Raw genomic sequence first — 20,362 nt, 5'->3', positions numbered from 1 at the left:
AGCTATTATGACACATATAATGAATACTTTAATAGAGTCTACTGAGTGTTATGAAAGTAGAGGGAGGATTCCTCGTCAGCTGGGGGAAATAGGGCAAAGATTATAGAGGAAAGTGTCATGAAAGCTTCCTTGAAAAACAAGCAAGCATAGTCAGGCAGTGTGGGTGGAGTGCCAGGAAAAGCAAATAACACATAAAGGCCGAGAGGCAATTAAGGCCAATAATCTATATGGTAGAGTTGGGCAGATAATATTATCTGTTCTCTTTACCTAACACTACTTTCTTTACCAAGAAAAACCTTGTATCATTCTCCATGGGCCCACCAATATGTTATGTCTTGAAATTGTGTTGGATTAGGACTGACCAAAAGAGTATACTTAAAAGTCAAATCTATCAGATGTTATGGTTCTATGTGACTAAGAGTGTCTGGCAAAAGATATAAACCAATTCACCCTGGGCCCATGTAAGGCTGAGTTAGAAAAGAGTTAAGTAAAGTGTTATATTAGTACAGGTGCATTCTATTTCCTAGATTTTCCTAAAGGAAACTGGGTTCCTAAATTTTCTTTTAGAGGGAAATATAGTCACGTAATAGAAAGAATATCAACTGTGGAGTGTCAGATCTAAATTTAATCATAGTCTTGGTCATTTATGCTGGTAAAATCTTGGCCAGGTTCCCTAACCTCTCTGAATCTCATACTCCTTTTTCTAAAACAGGGACATTAATACCTACCTTCAGAGGTTTTGTCAGGATTAACTGAAAATATCTTAACAGCTGACCAGAGTAAGTGTTTTATAAGTGGGAGTTTCTTCTCCAAGTCTAGTGCTCTGTACCTAGTTTTAATGTTCATGGGGGAGAAACCTGGATTTCTCTCCTCAGAGAAGTATACTTGTTTAAGTTACACTGCTGTCCTTTGCTTTGTAGTCACTGATCTCAGGAGGGGAAAAAAAAAAAAAATGACTGTTTGACATCACCTAATCCTGGAGGGGGCAGTGGCTTTTTAATAGGAATGGATATGTGTTTGGTTAGTGCTAAAGCAGGTTATATGGTGATCATAGGATATTATTTTGCTGCAGAACATGGTTTTTATACTTTCTAAGTCTGTCCTTTCTAGCAGGAACACTCAGATGGCTTCTATTTGAGTTTACTTTGGAACTCGGCCAACCCTACCTGACTCAGCTTTTTGTTACCTTGAAAATAGTAAGATGAATAACTTTTCCTGTTCTATCAGCTGCTTAGTAACAGAATGCAGGGGAAGCCCAAGTTCAGTGTTGAAAGTCTTCTCTTGCTCACTGGATGATGTGACTGTGGTAATGGTCCTGAACTTCAGCCAAGGCATAGCCCTGCTCTACAGTAGTTTAAGTAGGTCTTTGAAATGTGACAGCTACTACCATTATTTCTATTTCCTCTATAGGTGGTTCTTAGGAACAACACAGTCAGAAGGAGTAAGACCAGAATAAGAGGTTGAACCTTGTTTGGGCATGACTTCACTATGATATGGAGCAAAATTACCATGAACAACAGCTGTTGCCTAAGTACAAGATGGCCTCAATCTTGCTTGTGCATTCTCTCTCTCTCTCTCTCTCTCTCTCTCTCTCTCTCTCTCTCTCTCTCTCTCTCTCTCTCTCTCTCTCTAGCTCTCTCTCTTCAATTAAATATCTGGTTATACTGGATTGCAAAGAAATAATAAAATGAATAAGAAGTAAATCCTACCCTCAATAAGTTTATAACCTAACTGGGTTCAATGGTGCACACCTGCAATCTCAGTGACTTGGGAGGCTGAGAGCAGGAGGATTGGAAGCTCAAGGCCATCCTTAGCAAGTTAGGGAGGCCCTAAGCAACTTATCAAGACCCTGTCTTAGAATAAAAAGTAAAAAGGGTTAGAGATAGAGCTCAGTGAAAAGTGCCATTGAGTTCAATCCCTGGTATCAAAAAAAATTTTTTTATGATCTAGTAGAGAGCTGTATAATTCTCTGAGATTGAATGTCATGAAATATCCTGACAGCAGTCCTTGGGTACATAAAATAGAAAGCAAAACTCATAGGAGAATCTGAGAAGGCCTTATAAAGAGAGCAGTGTTTGATCTGGGCTATTCCTCCTTACTGCTTTCAAACTGTCGCGAAAATTAGGCAATCTTACTGGAGTCCTAAATTATGGACTGAAGAACAAAGCTAGGCTACATTCCATTGTTTGTCATTGGCTTCTGGTCAAAAGACCTGATTTCTAGCCCAAGTTCTATTGTGACCTCCCTTTGACCTTGAGTGAGACATAACTTTTTGGGGGTCTTATTTTTTTTTTAAATGAGTAGTTTGGAAGAAGAAATTTCCTATGACCCTTCCTAGTTCTAAAATCCCCTTTGTCCTTATTAATATATCACAAAATAGAACTGTAGGAATTAGAGCATTGTAGGAAATGTAGGGATTGTGGTGAGGGGAGAGTAGAAGGCAGGTTGTGGATATTACCGACCACAATGCATTGGAGTTGACATGTCAGTATACATTAGAGTGAAAGTGTTTTCTTTCTCTGGGACTAAAAGGTTGCTTGTTTTTCAAGCAATCAGAAAAAGTTAAATATTTTTCAGTAATTAACATTATTCTCAAAGAATACATTAAGTTCAGAATTATTTTTCTGGAGACTCAAGAGCAATAATAATGAAAGATCTCTCCAAAGTCATTGAGACAAATTTCTAAGATGCCAGGCCATTGAGAAACATATCTCTGAGGCTGAGAGTCTCTGCCTTCTCTAATTCTTAAAAATAGTTCAGGTGATTCATTCCTTCCATCCTCCTTCCCTCCTTTCCGCCCCCCTACTTCCCCTCTCTCCTTTCCTTCATTTTACATCTATTATCAGTGAACTGGTTTAGCACTTACATTAGTGAACAAGGTGGGTGCTAGTTAGACCTTCTACTTTACCCAAAAGCCCTTCTCATCATGTGCAAGATCTTACTTCCAATTGCTTTTCCCCATGCCAGAACTCATAGCCATAGATTAAGTACCACTTGTATACTAATGTCTTCCATAACTGTATCTCTAGACCTGACTTCATCCCTAATTTTCACTCATATATCCAACCACCTGCTTATAGACAGACACACATAGATGTTTCTTAGACACTTCAAAGACAACGTGGCCAAAGCTGAATTCACCATCTTCCTTCCCCACCAATTGGCTTCTCTTGCCATATCTCAAACTCAGAATGGCTTAACATCACATAAAGTCAGACTCCTGGGAATCATCCTGGATTCCTCTTCTTCCCTCACTATTCCCTACAGTGTCCTGGTTCCCCCACACACTCAAAATTCTGCTTTTTTCATTTCCCCAAATACTCTGGTGTTCTCTTTTTCTGTTTTATTCCTGCAACAATTATCTCATTTAGGCTCTCCTGTCTTTTGCCTGGATTACTACAATGCCTCTGGTCTTACTGCCCACGAGTCCTTCTTCCACTCTCTAGCCAGTCATCACCTACAATGTGAATTTACTACTATAGAATGTAATATATTCCATTGTCTAACCACCACGGGAGTCAGCCCACATCCCTTTGTATTGCATATGTCCAGACTCTTCCTCAGCCTCAACTCTCATTTCTCCCTATCATGAGCCTCACAGGGTACCTTTGCTCATGTCTTTCCTCCACCTGGTATATCTTTTTATTCTGTTAATCTGACATACCTTTATTCAGTTTCCATTACTCTCCTCTAGAAAGTCCTCTATGGACTTGGCATGAGCCCCACCTCTGTGCTACCAGTGTACCTTATACATACTTTGATTTTTATCACTTACTATGTGTTATGTCATGGATATGGTTTGGGCTTGTTTCCCCAGGGTTCATGTATTGAGACCTTGGTCCTCAGTGTGGCCATATTATGAGTGGTGAGACTTTTTGGGGGTGGGACCCAATGGGTTGTTGTTACTGGGTCCTTCTTACACTCTGGTTTCCTGTCCCGTCCTTGTGATGCCATCCACTATGGAGTCCTGACTACAGCCAAGCTGATACTGGTACCATGACCTTAACCTTCAGAATTTGGGGCTAAGCAGACCTCTTTTCTTTTTGTGCTGATGGGGACTGAATCCAGGGCTTTGAACATGCTAGGTAAGTGTTCTTCCAGCTGAGCTACATCCCCAACCCTTAGACCTCTTTTATTTCCCAGCTTCAACTATTTTATTATCATAATGGAAGACAGACAAATGTATGAAAATTATGTATTTACATATGTCTTGCCCATTAGACCTTAGGATCATCAAAAGCAGAAACCCTGAGTCAGCAAACTGATCGCCGACCACCAGTGGAGCACCAGCTGCCTGCTGTCGCCTGGAAGTTCACTGTTATAGTACCTGCAGGTTTGATTACACATGGCTGCTGCCATTTTGAGACAACAGCCAGACCCTAAGGGACCCCTGGCCGGACTGACTGAGCCCATCTCCAGGATACCTCAGCCCAACTGATCACTCTCTGCCTCTGGGGCCCTCACATCGACTGACTGCTCCCTGCCGCCAGGACCCCCAGACCAACTGACTGCACCCTATCACCAGGACCCCAGACCGATTGATTGTACCCGGCCTCCAGGATCCCACAACCACACCAAACTCTCCAGACCTCCAGGACCCCGCTGGACCAACTGAATCCCGCCTCCAGGACCTCCTACTGACCACGTCCACCCCTGAGCTGCAGCTCCCCATTTGCCAACACATTTCAAAGTCAGAGCAGCCATCTTGGATAATCCTGGAAGCCATAGCTCTGATCTTTGGGTGGGGCAAATCCCATCCTGAGACACCTGCTGGAGGCTTGAAGCTCATTGTCAGGTACCTCTCATGTATCAGGTTACTGAACACTGGGAGGTTTCATTAGTATATGACTGTTATACAGTAGATTTTCTTTTTTCTCCTTTTTAAAAAATTTAAGTTTTTATTTCTTTACTTTTCTTGCTCTCTTTTCCTTTTGTTTACCTGTTCCCTCGGAGTCTCTTTCTCCCTTTTTTGCACGCTAACATCCGATTTCTTTTGATTACACTCTCACCCTTTCTATTTTCTAGAACCTCTGTATATTCTTTTCTTATCCCATTAACAGCCGCATTCTACATTCCTCTGCATCCTCTTTGTCCTCCATTAGAAACTGCAGACCTTATTGCAAACCTGTTTGTTTTACCGAAGATAATATTTGAACTCATTTTGTTTACTATAACAATTTTGTTATTGTCCCCATAGGGGCTATTTGGTCTAGGATTGCATAGTGTCTGATTTGGGCACTGCTAATATTGATCTCCCCTTAAAGAAAGGGTTTTGGAAACCTATAGGGCCACTATAAGCCTATAGGGGGAAATCTGCAATACCCCAGATCTGCACTCCTAGAGGGGAAGATACATGAACAACATGAAAAAACAAGGGAAGAAAATGATCCAAACAAATCTAGATTCTATATTAAGAGAATCCAATGACAGTATGTTAGAAGAAATGTCAGAAAAGGACTTCAGATTATACATGATCAAGATGATTCGCAAAGCAAAGAATGAGATAAGAGAGCAAATGCAGGCAATGAATGATAATACCAATAAGCTGAAAGAGCACCTGCAGGAAGCAAAAGATCATTTCAACAATGAGATAGGGATTCTCAAAAAAAAAAAAAAAAAAAAACCAAATGGAAATCCTTGAAATGAAGGAGACAATAAACCAAACAAAAATCTCAATGGAAAGCATCACCAAAAGATTAGACTACTTGGAAGACAGAACCTCAGACAATGAAGACAAAATATTTAATCTTGAAAATAAAGTTGCCCAAACAGAGAAGATGGTAAGAAATCATGAACAGAATCTCCAAGAACTATGGACATCATGAAAAGACCAAATTTAAGAATTATCAGGATTGAGGAAGGCACAGAGATACAAATCAAAGGAATGAACAACCTATCCAATGAAATAATATCAGAAAATTTCCCAAACCTGAAGAATGAAATGGAAAATTAAATACAAGAGGCTTACAGAACACCAAATGCACAGAATCACAACAGACCACACCAAGCCACATTATAATGAAAATGCCTAACGTTCAAAATAAAGATAGGATTTTGAAGGCCGCAAGAGAAAAGCATCAGATTACATATAGGGGGAGACCAATACGGATAGCAGCCGACTTCTCAACCCAGACTCTAAAAGCTAGAAGGGCCTGGAATAACATATTTCAAGCTCTGAAAGAACATGGTTGCCAACCAAGAATCCTATACCCAGCAAAACCAACCTTCAGATTTGAAGATGAAATAAAATCCTTCCATGATAAACAGAAGTTAAAGGAATTTACAAATAGAAAGCCTGCACTACAGAATGTTCTCAACAAAATATTCCATGAGGAGGAAATGAAAAACAACAATGTAGGTTAGCAAAGGGAGGAACTACCTTAGAGAAAAGCACTCAAAGGAGAAACCAGGCTGACTTAAAAACCAAAAATAAGCCAAATGACTGGGAATACAAATCATATCTCAATAATAACCCTGAATGTTAATGGCCTAAACTTCATCAATCAAAAGACATAGACTGGCAGAATGGATTAAAAAGAAAGACCCAACAATATGCTGCCTGCAAGAGACTAATCTCATAGAAAAAGACATCCACAGACTAAAGGTGAAAGGATGGGGAAAAAACCTACCACTCACATGGACTCAGTAAAAAAGTGGGGGTTTCCATCCTTATATGAGATAAAGTGGACTTCAAGCCAAAGTTAGTCAGAAGGGATAAAGAAGGACATTTCATACTGCTTAAGGGAAACATAAATCAGGAAGACATAGTGATAGTAAATATTTATGCAAACAATGGTGCATCCCTGTACATCAAACAAATCCTTCTCAATTTCAGGAATCACATAGACCACAACACAATAATTCTGGGTGACTTTAATGCACCACTGTCACCACTAGATAGATCTTCCAAATAAAATCCAACCAAAGAAACCATAGAACTCAATAACACAATCAATAACCTAGACTTAATAGACATATATAGAATATTTCATCCATCAATGAGCGGATTCACTTTCTTCTCAGCAGCACATGGAACCTTCTCGAAAATAGACCATATGTTATGCCACAAAGCAGCCCTTAGGAAATGCAAAAAAACAGAGATACTGCCTTGTGTTCCATCAGATCATAATGGACTGAGAGTAGAAATCAATGACAAAATAAAAAAGAGAAATTACTCCAACACCTGGAGACTAAATAATATGCTATTGAATGAAACATGGATAACAAAAAACATCAGGGAGGAGATTAAAAAATTCTTAGAGGTCAATGAGAACGATGATACAACATATCAAAATCTCTGGGACACTATGAAACTGGTACTAAGAGGAAAATTCATTGCATGGAGCGCATTCCAGAAAAGAATGAAAAGTCAACAACTAAATGACCTAACATTACAGCTCAAAGCCCTAGATAAAGAAGAACAGAATAACAGCAAAAGTAGTAGAAGACAGGAAATAATTTAAATCAGAGCTGAAATCAATGAAATTGAAAAAAAAGAAACAATTCAAAAAATTGACAAAACAAAAAGTTGGTTCTTTGAGAAAGTAAACAAAATAGACAAACCCTTAGCCACACTAACAAAGAGGAGGAGAGAGAAAACTCAAATTACTAAAATTCATGATGCAAAAGGAAATATCACAACAGACATCACTGAGATACAGAACATAATGAGAAGCTACTTTGAAAATCTGTATTCCAACAAAATAGAAAGTACTGAAAACATTGGCAAATTTCTAGAGACATATGCTCGTCCCAAACTGAACCAGGAGGACATACACAATTTAAACAGATCAATATCAAGCAATGAAATAGAAGAAGCCATTAAAAATCTACCATCCAAGAAAAGCCCAGGACCAGACAGACTCTCAGCCGAGTTCTACAGGACCTTCAAAGAAGAACTCATTCCAATACTTCTCAAAGTATTCCAGGAAATAGAAAAGGAGGGTACCCTACCGAACTCATTCTATGAAGCTAATATCACCCTCATACCCAAACCAAGCAAAGACACATCAAGGAAAGAAAATTATAGACCAATATCCTTGATGAACATAGATGCAAAGATCCTTAACAAAATATTGGCAAACCATATCCAAAAACATATTAAGAAAATTGTGCACCACGATCAAGTGGGGTTCATCCCTGGAATGCAAGGATGGTTCAAAGTTTGTAAATCAATAAATGTAATCCATCGTGTCAATAGACTTAAGGATAAGAATCATATGGTTATTTCAAATGACACAGAAAAAGCGTTCGACAAAATACAACATCCCTTCATGCTCAAAACACTAGAAAAAATAGGGATAGTAGGAACATATCTGAACATTGTAAAGGCTATTTATGCTAAGCCCATGGCTAATATCATTCTAAATGGTGAAAAACTGAAAGCATTCCCTTTAAAAATGGGAACAAGACAGGGATGTCCTCTTTCACCACTTCTATTCAACATTGTCCTCGAAACTCTAGCCAGAGCAATTAGGCAGACTGAAGAAATTAAAGGGATACAAATAGGAAAAGAGGAACTTAAGCTGTCACTATTTGCAGATGACATGATTCTATATTTAGAGGATCCAAAAACCTCCTCCAGAAAACTTCTAGACCTCATCAACGAATTCAGCAAAATAGCAGGCTATAAAATCAACACGCATAAATCTAAAGCATTTTTATACACAAGCGACAAAACAGCTGAAAGGGAAATGAGGAAAACAACCCCATTTGCAATAGCCTCAAAAAAAATAAAATACTTGGGAATCAATCTAACCAAAGAGGTAAAAGATCTCTACAATGAAAATTACAAAACATTGAAGAAAGAAATTAAGGAAGACCTTAGAAGATGGAAAGATCTCCCATGTTTTTGGATAGGCAGAATTAATATTGTCAAAATGGCCATACTCTCTAAAGTGCTATACAGATTTAATGCAATTCCAATTAAAATCCCAATGACGTACCTCACAGAAATAGAGCAAGCAATCATGAAATTCATCTGGAAGAATAAGAAACCCAGAATAGCTAAAGCAATCCTTAGCAGGAAGAATGAAACAGGGGGTATCGCAATACCAGAACTTCAACTATACTACAAAGCAATAGTAACAAAAACGGCATGGTATTGGCACAAAAATAGACAGGTAGATCAATGGTACAGAATAGAGGACACGGACACAAACCCAAATAAATACAGTTTTCTCATACTAGACAAAGGTACCAAAAATATGCAATGGACAAAAGATAGCCTCTTCAACAAATGGTGCTGGGAAAACTGGAAATCCATATGCAACAGAATGAAACTAAACCCCTATCTCTCACCCTGCACAAAAATCAACTCACAATGGATCAAGGACCTTGAAATCAGACCAGAGACCCTGCATCTTGTAGAAGAAAAAGTAGGTCCAAATCTTCAACTTGTTGGCTTAGGATCAGATTTCCTTAACAGGACTCCCATAGCACAAGAAACAAAAGCAAGAATCAATAACTGGGATAGATTCAAACTAAATAGCTTTCTCTCAGCAAAGGAAACTATCAGCAATGTGAAGAGAGAGCCTACAGAGTGGGAAAATATCTTTGCCACTCATACTTCAGATAGAGCACTAATTTCCAGAATTTATAAAGAAAGAAATCTACATGAAGAATACAAATAACACAATCAACAAATGGGCTAAAAGACACTTCACAGAAGAAGATCTACAAACAATCAACAAACATATGAAAAAATGTTCACCATCTTTGGTAATAAGAGAAATGCAAATCAAAACAACCCAAAGATTCCATCTCACCCCAATTAGAATGGCGATTATCAAGAATACAAGCAACAACAGGTGTTGGAGAGGATGTGGGGAAAAAGGTACACTCATACATTGCTGGTGGGGCTGCAAATTAGTGCAGCCACTCTGGAAAGCAGTGTGGAGATTCCTTAGAAAACTTGGAATGGACCTACCATTTGACCCAGCTATCCCACTCCTTGGCCTATACCCAAAGGACTTAAAATCAGCATACTACAGAGATACAGCCACATCAATGTTCATAACCGCTCAATTCACAATAGCCAGACTGTGGAACCAACCTAGATGCCCTTCAGTTGATGAATGGATAAAGAAACTGTGGTATATATATACAATGGAATATTACTCAGCTATAAAGAATAATAAAATTATGGCATTTGCAGGCAAATGGATGAAATTGGAGACTATCATGTTAAGTGAGATAAGCCAATCTCAAAAATCCAAAAAACTATGATCTCGCTGATAAGCGGATGATGACACATAATGAGGGGTGGGAGGGGGGCAAGAATGGAGGAAGGAGGGACTGTATAGAGGGAAAAGAGAGGTGGGAGTGGTGGGGGGGAAGGAAAGAAATAACGGAATGAATCAAACATCATTACTCTATGTAAATGTATGAATATGCAAATGGTATGCTGTTACTCCATATACAAACAGAAACAACATGTATCCCATTTGTTTACAATAAAAATAAATTTTTAAAAAGTTAAAAATGTCTTTTAAGAAGTCCAATTGATAGCACTACTTTTTACACCAAAGTATTTAATTTTTTGAAAGTAGTGTTCGATTGTATCAGCCCTGTATATATAATAATAAAGTGTGAAAACAGAAACTTCAAAAAAAAAAAAAGCAAAACCTTGTTTACTTCATTGTAAATTTCTTATGACCTAGCATAAGCTTGATAAATAAAATAGTTCTTGAACTTAACTAATTGATGGAACTTAGCTTTAGTTGTGAATCATGAGGGAACTATGTCTTGAATCTAGTTACTGGTAAGGTTGCAGGTACCATCACTTTCTCACATCATTTGTAGAGCTAGATGAATCCTTTGATCATTTAGTATTGTTCCTCCATAGACGTGTGTATAGGTTAGTTCCTCTCCTCCCAACTTAGCAAGACCCTGTCTCAAAGAATAAAAAGGGCTAGTGATGAAGCTCAGTGGTAAAGCACACCTAGGTTCAGTCTTGAGGAACACACACACACACACACACATGAGAGAGAGAGAGAGAGAGAGAGAGAGAGAGAGAGAGAGAGAGAGAGAGAGAGAGAGAGAGAGAGAGAGAGAGAGAGAGAGAGAGAGAGAGAAGCATTTTGTTTGATGCCAGGCTGTTCTCAGCCAAGCCTCCATGTCCACCGGTTCCATTCTTAGTGGTAATGACTGAGAAGCACTGAGATCACTACAAATAACCCCAGTGAGACCAAAGCAGAAACGGTCTCAGGAACATCCAGAAGAGATGCACTTTCATCCTGAGTCTGAGTTAGGTTTGAAAAGGTGTTTTCATGATTGGCAGGGTAGGTATTCTGAAATTAGGTCAATATTGTGCTTTGTATGAGATATACAAGATGGCAGGTAAAGGCAGGGGGAAAGGACAAAATATAATAGTATGACATATCAAAGAGAAGTTTTGAATCAAAGAGAATTGAAGGAAGTACCATAGTTCAGGTGTGTAAGCTGAACAAAGAAAAGAATCCCAATAGAACTGTGCTTAATGAAGGAACCTAAGAAATAATTAAAAATTTAGTAAGATGATGATGGAGAGTTTCATCCCTGGAAATTCTACTTAGAGTCCTACTAGCTTGAGATCTTCCAAGTCTATTTTCTCATAGCTGTTACATGCCATCAGATTTGAGAATAAGGAAGCCAGTAAGGGGAGGTGAAGTAAAAAGATATAAAAGACACAAGAAATAGCAAGGAACATGTAGGAAAGGCTAGTTTAAAATGGATAATGGGGTCAATTTAGTTTAACCAGTACTTGTTGAGTGCTTATTAGGTATAAGGCATTGTCTGTGGTAGGGGAACAGACATAACAAGAACTGGGACTGGGATTTCTGGGAGGTTATAGTCCTCTTTGAAGGTGCCCAAGAAGGTAAAATCCATGGTAGAAAATCTAGTGACTAATGATATGCTTTCCAATTAAGAGGTCTTTGCATGTGAAACCAGGAATTATTCCTGGAATACATATTATCTGGTCCCATCTCATATTCTAAAACTTTACCAGCATAAGAAGTGATATATCTGTTCTACAATTTGATGATCACATGTCAGAATGCACAGAGGAAGAAATGGCATGGATTTGGAGAATTACTTTCAGAAAAGGCAGAAATTCTTTCCCAAATTCTGTTGCCAAGACATCCTCTGGAAATATTAGGAAAATATTTTTCCCAATATAATCTCTTAGAGAGAAACACTGTGCTAATAGTACTTTTTCATCTTCATCTTAATTGAATTTTCTCCTAAACAAGTTGACATGATGGAGAGTATCCCCAAAGGCCCTAATTTATTTAGGATTAATAAGTATGTCATTGTAAGTGGGTAGTGAATATCTTGCAAATGGTTATTGCAAAATAATTGGTTGTACATGTGTTCAAAGAGCTTTCATTGCCCTAAAATCTTGGGGCTTTTTATTTGTATTTTTCCATAGAAAAGAAAATATACAAGCCAGGTGTGGTGGTACATGCCTGTAATTCCAGTGACTCAGGTGGTTGAGGCAGGGGGATCACAAGTTAAAGACCAGCTTCAGCAACTTAGCAAGATTCTATCTTAAAATAAAAAATAAAAAGGGCTGATATAGTTTGGTGGTAAAGCAAATCTGGGTTCAATCACTAGTACCAAAAAAAAAGAGAGAGAGAGAGAAAAAGGAAAATACACAGAAACACATCAGTAACTTTAAGGTGGGAGCAGAGTCAAGAAAAAATTTTAGTTAGTTTTGAGTCCTGGAATACCACTTACGCACTTGCTATAGTTTGGGTCTGGAATGCTCCCTAAAGCCCATGTGTTAAAGGCTTGGTCCCCAGCTTGGTGCTATCAGAAGGTGGTGTACCCCTTAAGAGGTGGGGCCTACTGGGAGTCTTCAGGTCACTGGAGGATTGTGGAAGCCTGGCCCTTGTCACATCTTATCTATTAGAGTAGTTTTGCTCTGACCATGATCTGCTACCACAGGCCCAAAGCAACTAATCATAGACTGAAACCTCTGAAACTGTGAGCCAAAACAAACTCTTCCTAAATTGATTATCTCAGTTATTTGTTATAGTAAACTAACACCTCATGAGATCTTCTACTATTAAGTAAATTACATAATAAATAAATCTAAGTTATTAATGGCCTTTCTCAAATGGGAATAAACTGCTAGGGATGGGATTTTTCTACTGAAAACCGATTACATTACAGAGCTGCTAGAGACATTTAATAAGCCATTAAAAACCCTGCTCTAGGCTGGGGAGATAGCTCAGTTGGTAGAGAGCTTGCTTCATAAGGCCCTGGGTTCAATCCCCAGCACCGCAAAAAACAAAAAACAAAAACAAAAACAACAACAAAAAACCCCTGTTTGTCTAATTATACTACACGAAGCCCACCAATCTCCAAATCAAGTTTATAGACCATTCTTAACCATGTACACCATTCTTAACCATGAACATTTTAATAAAGCTTGCAATGTGAAATGAAGAACCAAAAATGACAGAAAAGGTCACTTTAATTCTACATCATGTATAGCTGGAAAAATGGGAAATTATACTCCATTGTATGCGATGTATCAAAGAGCGTTCTATTTTCATGTATAACTAATTAAAACAAATTAAAAAACACATTTTGTAGGTAAAATCTCTTAAAATGTTGAAAAAATAGAGTTAAAATTCTCAGATAAAAAAGAAATGATACTATATTTGTGAAATAAGAAGAGGATGCTATGAAAAGAGAAAATTTAGAATTGAGTACTGTCCTCCCCCAGCAATGAAAGCTTTTGGGAATTAAAAATATGATGGTAGAAAAGTAAAAGTTTAATAGAAAGAATGGATGTTCTATTAGAAGTAAAATATAAGATATATTTTTAAAATTAGAAGATATCCAAGATCCAATATCTAAGAGGTGTAAGCTTCAGAAAGAGATAACAGAGGAAATTATAAAACAGGGAAAAAAAAATCCCTCAGGACTGAAGAATACAATTTTAAGATAGAAAATGCCTATAAAGTAACTAGAACAATGAAAAAAAAATCCCCAACACCAAATAACAACATCATGAAATACCAGAATATAAGGCATAAAGAAAAGGAAGTCCTACAAATTTCCAGAGTTAAAACAAAGTACAAGGGCTGGGGTTGTAGCTCAGTGGCAGAGTGCTTGCCTAGCATGTGTGAGGCACTGGGTTTGATCCTCAGCACTACATATAAATAAATGAATAAAGGTTCATTGACAACTAAAAAAAAACAAAAAGCACAAGGGATCTGGAATTAGAATGGCATCGATTTCTCAACAGCACCATAAGAAAGTGGAAGAGAATGGAGAAATGTTCTCAAAAATTGGGAAGAGAATTATTTGCAATTAATATCCAAAAACCTTTAATCCAGTGTGAAGGAAGCAAAGCGGCATCTTAAACATGCAAGGTCTCAAAAAGCAGCTGGGTCTTTGGGAGACTGAGACTTATGTGATTTTGGGAGCCCTCTTTTAAAAAAGACTTAAAATTACAAATACAAAATTAGGATTGAAAGTGAATATTAATTTAGATGAGAAAAGAAATCACAGCAAACTAGGACCATGGAGGGATCTTCCTTTTAAGATCTCTTAAGAAAATTCACCCACAATGTTTCTTTATGGCAAACTGGTTTTCTCCTTCACTGGACAACTAGAAGCAACTCAAGGCACTCACAGGGGCTCCCTGAGCTTCCTCAGTACCTGGGTGAAATCTGCCTTTGCCTCAATGTGCCCTTTTTCAGGAAGCTATGCTCCAGTAAAACCAAGGAATTAGAGGGTATGGTACCTAAGAAATGGGAATTCAGCACGATTCCCAGGGTGGCAGTGAGGAGAAATCCCAGTATAACTAGGAGCCTAAGAATAACCAGTCCCTGAGAATGGAGGACTGACCAGGGATGTTTTCAAGAGAAAAAAAATAAAATCAGACTAATTGATAACTCGGTGTTTTACTCTATTGAGAGGAATTTATTCTGCCAAACTTTAAGCAAGCATTGGTGATGAGTACTCAAAACCCTAAGTGACTGAAGAAAATGTAGCAATTACTAACTCCAGGAGAAACAAAAAGGTTGAAGAAGACAGGAAGGGTAAAGGTTAGTGTATATCAGACATCTTCAATGAAAATTATATTTACTTAGTCATTGAAATGTAAACACTAACCATTGACATTAGAATATACATGTATTTTTTTTTTTTTCTTTTCTGTACAGGGGATTGAACTCTCTACCATTAAACTACATTCCAGTCATTTTTCTTTTTTTTTTTAATTTGAGACAGATTCTTGCTAAATTGCTGAGGCAGGTCTCAAACTTGAGATCCTCCTGCCTCAGTCTCCTGAGTTACTGGGTTTACAGGTGTGTGCCACCCAGTCTCCATAGGATATGATTATATTAGCAACTTATGAAAAAGGGAAAAGATTGTGAGATGGAATGATGGGGCGTGAAAGCGCTAAATCTTCTCCTTCAAGGCAGGATGTCAACAGATGCTATCCAGAACTGGAAAGGAGAAAACAAAATCGCCAGTATTATCAGCTTATTTAGGAACATGGTGGTAAATATCAGAAAAATACAGCCAAAAGCATTGCTAGGAGAGGCAATTCAGTAAACTCAAGGGAAATCTTCTAGAACTAATGACTTCTGAAACTACACTGATTTATGTTGACCGAAGTAGAAAATTTAAAAAGAAAGCAATAATCTCTAGAGGACTGAGGGAGGAAGCTGTTGGGAATAAAATAAAGGAACCTCTGCTAAACTTCCCCGAATTTAGTGTCTCTTAAAATATAGTCCTGCTGCCACCCACATTCAGAGACCTGGAGTTACCAGTCCATAATTCAGATTTATAGACTCATACCAGACCTAAATACTGCCTTCCCTCAGTATTCATGTGCCATAAGTTTCAGGATCCCCAAACCTGTAATGCTCAAGTCCCTTATATAAAATGATGCATTATTTGTATCTAACCTATATGCATCTTCCTGTATATTTAGACTACTTAACAAATCTAATGCAAGTATTATGCAAATAATTGTTATACTGTTATGCATCAAGAAAAAATCCTGTACATGTTCAATATACATAATACCATATGTGTGTATATATATGATTATATACACTATATAATATATAATACTATGTATGATTATGTTATATTATATATAATATATACTTTTTTTTTGTGATACTGAGGATTGAACCCAGGGATACTTTACCACTAAGATACATCCCCAGCCCTTTCATTTTTTCATTTTGAGACAGAATCTTACTAAGTTGCCCAAGCTGGCCTCTAACTTGCAATCTTCCTGTCTCAGCCCGAGGAGAATCTGGGATTACAGATGTACATCACCCAACCCTGCTGTATATTTACAATACCTTTGATCTGTGGTTGGTTTTATCTGTGGATGGGGAACCCCCGATATGGAGGTCTGACTGTAATCTGCATTTCTCAGGATAGACCTCATATTCTACAATTTTAAAAAGTTCCCCTAGACTCACTACATTATCTATTCCTTTTTTAAAATAAAACAAACAAACAACAACCAAACCAACCAAACAACCCGTTTGGAAACAGAGTCTCTGACTCATAAAGTATACACTATGGTTGACATTGCTAGTCGTCCACCCAGTATTCATTTTACTTTCTTCCTTATTGACAGAATTTCAGTTTTGTTGCACTGATGATACATCCAAGTTAAACACTAGATTTTCTCAGGTTCCCTTCCAGTTGGAGTGGCTAAGTGACATAGTTCCAGTCTGTGAAATATAAGAATTCTACTGGGTGGAGCTTCCAGGAAAGATATCGTTATTAATTATCAAAAAAGACCAACTCAGCTGGCACAGTACCTTATGCCCTTCTTTCTGCTGAAATGCAGGAGGACTAAGTTCCTCAATGAGCCAAGCATGTAAACTACATACAAAGAACAGTGGTGCATGAAGAAAAAAGTAGCCTGTTCTGGGTGACATTCTGGAACAACTTTAGTAGTTCCCAACTTCTCACTTTCAGACCTGTTGTTATATAAGGAAAACAAACTCCTTGTTTAAGCCAGTGTAGAAGGGTTTTATTTCTTGTAACTGAACAAAATTTTAGTGCCATCTCATGCTTGTCCAAATGTTTCTTTCACATGTATTCAACATGTTTTACTGAGTGCCTATTAGTGGGCACTGTGCTAGGAATCACAGTTAAGGTGCTTGCTTCGCAGAGACCAAAACAGTTGGAAGGATCTACAGGTTATGGAATGTCCCTAATTTATGATAGTTTGACTTAGAAATTTTGGCTTTATGATGGAGCAAAAGTCACACACATTCAGTAGAAACTGTACTGTAAGTCTTTAATTTTAATCTGTCCCTGGACTAATCAATATAATCTTCTTTTTCGATGCTGGGCAGTGGCAGCAAATCACAGCTCCCCATCAGTCACACAATCACAAAGGGAAACAGCCTACATTGTTTTGCATTACTAACCTAGGATGTTTGGAGGTTAGGTGTAGTAAATGCATTTTTGGGGGAGGGGGGTAGGGTGTACCAGGGATTGAACTCAGGGGCCTTTAACCACTGAGCCACATCTGCAGTCCTTTTTTGTATTTTATTTAGAGATAGGGTCTTGCTGAGTTGCTTAGGACCTCGCTGAGTTGCTGTGGCTGGCTTTGAACTTATGATCCTCCTGCCTCAGCCTCCCAAGCCACTGGGATTACAGGCGTGCATAAATGCATTTTTTGACTTATGATAATTTTCAATTCACAAGGTGTTTATCGGGATGTAACTCCATCCTAAGTCAAGGAGCATCTATATTTGAAACTGGGATTCAGGAAAATTATGGTCAAACCAATAGACCTTAAACAAATAGAGTGAATCAAAATAGGTTACTAGATTTATATTCCCACATGTGACCGCATGCCACAAAGAGCTATAATATGAACCCTGGGAGACCTAGATTTTATCTCTAACTTTTTAGTGAAATAGATTTTGGCACTCAACATAGAGTACTTACCTAATTTTTCCTGAACCTAGTGTTTTTTTTTTTTTTTTTTTAAATATTAGACTTGATAGTCTTTAAGGCTATACCTAGCTCTAAGATAATTTTGTGATTACATTGAACAAAGATGGGCATGAAATGGACTAAAGAGTCTCTAAATTTAGGCTCTAAGAATTCAAGTCAGAGAATATATTAAATAAATGTTGAGGAGAAACAAATCACAATTCCCTATCACAAAAATCAGACAAACAGCAAACACTGACAAAAAAAAAAAAAACAAAAACAAAAACAAAAAACAAAAAACAAAAAACTCTAGTGGGAGCTGTGGTATTCTGGAAGAAATTCTGGTTGGGGTCCTGGTTCAGCTATTTAATAACTGGAAAACCCTGGGCCACATAAACAATACCTCTGTTTGCTCTTATCTCATAGGACTGCTTACAGAAATCACTTTGTACACTGAAAGCCCCATTATGATTTGACCACCAAAGATATTGATAATGGCTTATAACATCTAAATTCTAGCAAGGGAAAGACTGCGGCATGCCTTGATATCCTCAGTGTAATTCTGCATCACATGTAGGTAGCTGGTAGATCTTTTGACTTTCTTTCTAGCCTCCCTAATAATGTGCCTTGTGGCTATCTAATTTTTACACAAGAGAATAGGTAAAAAGAAACAAAAACAGCTAAAATTTAAATGATCTCTTTTTGTTTGTTTCTAGCTCCAGTGAAGGTTTGGGGAAGAGTGCTGGCTGGTTAAAAGGGAGGAAGCTATGATTTCAAGTAAAAAAGCTGGGTATGTAGTTCAATAACAGAGCATTTGCTTGGCACACTGAAGCCCTGGGTTTGATCTCCAGCACCATGAAAAAAGAAACGTTGGGGTTGGGTATGTAACTCTGTGGTAGAGCCAACCAGGGGGCCCTAGGTTCGATCCCTAGCAAAACACACACACACATAAACACACACACACACACACACACACATCAACACACTTACCCCCTCACACACAAATAAACAAAAATGAAGTATGGGATTATGGTGCTTACCTGGGGTGTCTAATGGTTCATATTCAGTATGGTCTAGTATGTGAATAATCTAGTGTTTGTCTTATGACCCGCCTGTAGAAACATACAGATATAAAATGTGTCTATGTATGTATTTGTTGATACTTTAGTTTTCAGCTTTTTACAGTTAAAAACCTTTGTAATGGCAGGACTTTGGCTATGGGAGTGGCTTATGATAAAACTGCCCTCATCCATTTTCAACAAGCAAATGCATTTGAGGAGAAGGCAGTCCTTTGATTATACCCAATGTAAACAACATCTGTATCTTAAACAATCAAGCATGGCAGCCACTGTTACCTTGAAGTGGTGGAGAGATAAAAAATGGAAATCTCTCTCTTTACCTCTTTTTCTCTCCAGCCCTCATCAAATTCTGTCTCAAAGTTCAATTAAGCCAGTCATGTCATAATCAAGGATATGAGGGGTGCAAATAGAATAATTGGTGCCACATGTGAGAGTTAAAAGCTTCACTGAAGTCATCACAACCAAACTCCACCAGAAGGGTGGGGTGGAACCCACAGGATATAAGGAAAAACGTGTGGTTTGAGGAGAAGTAAGTAGTTCTTCTATTACCATCTTCCACAGAAGAATCGAGAGGAAATCAAACTCTTTCGAACAAAGGAAATTGAACGCTTGGCTCCTACAATACCAGAACAAATAATGTGCCACCAGAGAGAATGTCTCACCCTCTACTTATCTCAGGCACTCCCTCCTCTGGTAAAAGCAAGGGGCCATATTCAATAGCGTCTTAAAACCAATTCCACATCTTGTCTAGAACCTGCAGGCGCAGAGCGTGATCACAGTATTATTAAGTCAAGAAGCTCACTCAAGTCTGCAGTGGCTCTGGGCCCCCATCTCGCCGTGTTTTGTTTCACTACCTGAGTTTTCTGCACATAGGTGCAAAACGCAGATTCTACTGAATACGGAGCACAACTGGTTAAACAAGTACACGTTTCTTATGGACAATAAACCATACCACTTATTAAAATAACTGTATAATTACAGGTAAAATGGTATAGGCCTTTAGGTTTAGAAGACTGTGTCACTTGGGGAAGCCAATTAGAACCCGGGAGGGCAATATGGGAAGTGTTGGAGAGGAAGAAAATGGTAGGAACCGACAAGAAAGTGAAGGATATGATCATTTTTTGTGACTTTTAGGAGAAAGGCATGCCTTAAAATTTAAAAATGATTTCTATTTCATAAAGCGCTAGGTTCGCTGGCTGAAACCAAAGTCTTTCTTTCGTTTAGGGATAGATCATATTTCCACGGGTCATCCTTCTGGACCCAGAGAGTGTTCTCCTCTCAAACTTCTCCCTTGGTTTAACTCAGCCTCTTCTCCACACAGCTTTTCTGCCTATTGCTCGATACTAGTGACTGGAACT

The 20,362-nt window shown here is 38.2% G+C and overlaps 1 protein-coding gene across 2 annotated transcripts in view; it reads right to left on the bottom strand.

The window, feature by feature from the left end:
* Nucleotides 1-20,362, bottom strand: part of TMEM45B (transmembrane protein 45B) — a 48,411-nt gene that overhangs the window by 27,387 nt on the left and 662 nt on the right. Inside the window, exon 1 of one of the 2 annotated variants that reach the window (XM_079104143.1) lies at nt 18,966-18,986. The exons of the other annotated variant lie outside the window; for it this stretch is intronic. The gene's annotated coding sequence lies outside the window, so the exon portion shown is untranslated. Of the gene's footprint in view, nt 1-18,965; nt 18,987-20,362 lie in introns of those variants that run through there. 2 annotated transcript variants of the gene reach the window in all.

The sequence above is a fragment of the Sciurus vulgaris genome, assembly GCF_902686455.1.
Source record: "Sciurus vulgaris genome assembly, chromosome: 11".
Lineage (NCBI taxonomy): Eukaryota > Metazoa > Chordata > Mammalia > Rodentia > Sciuridae > Sciurus > Sciurus vulgaris.
The sequence above is the reverse complement of the archived record's forward strand: the minus strand, read 5'-3'. Positions and strand labels throughout refer to the sequence as shown.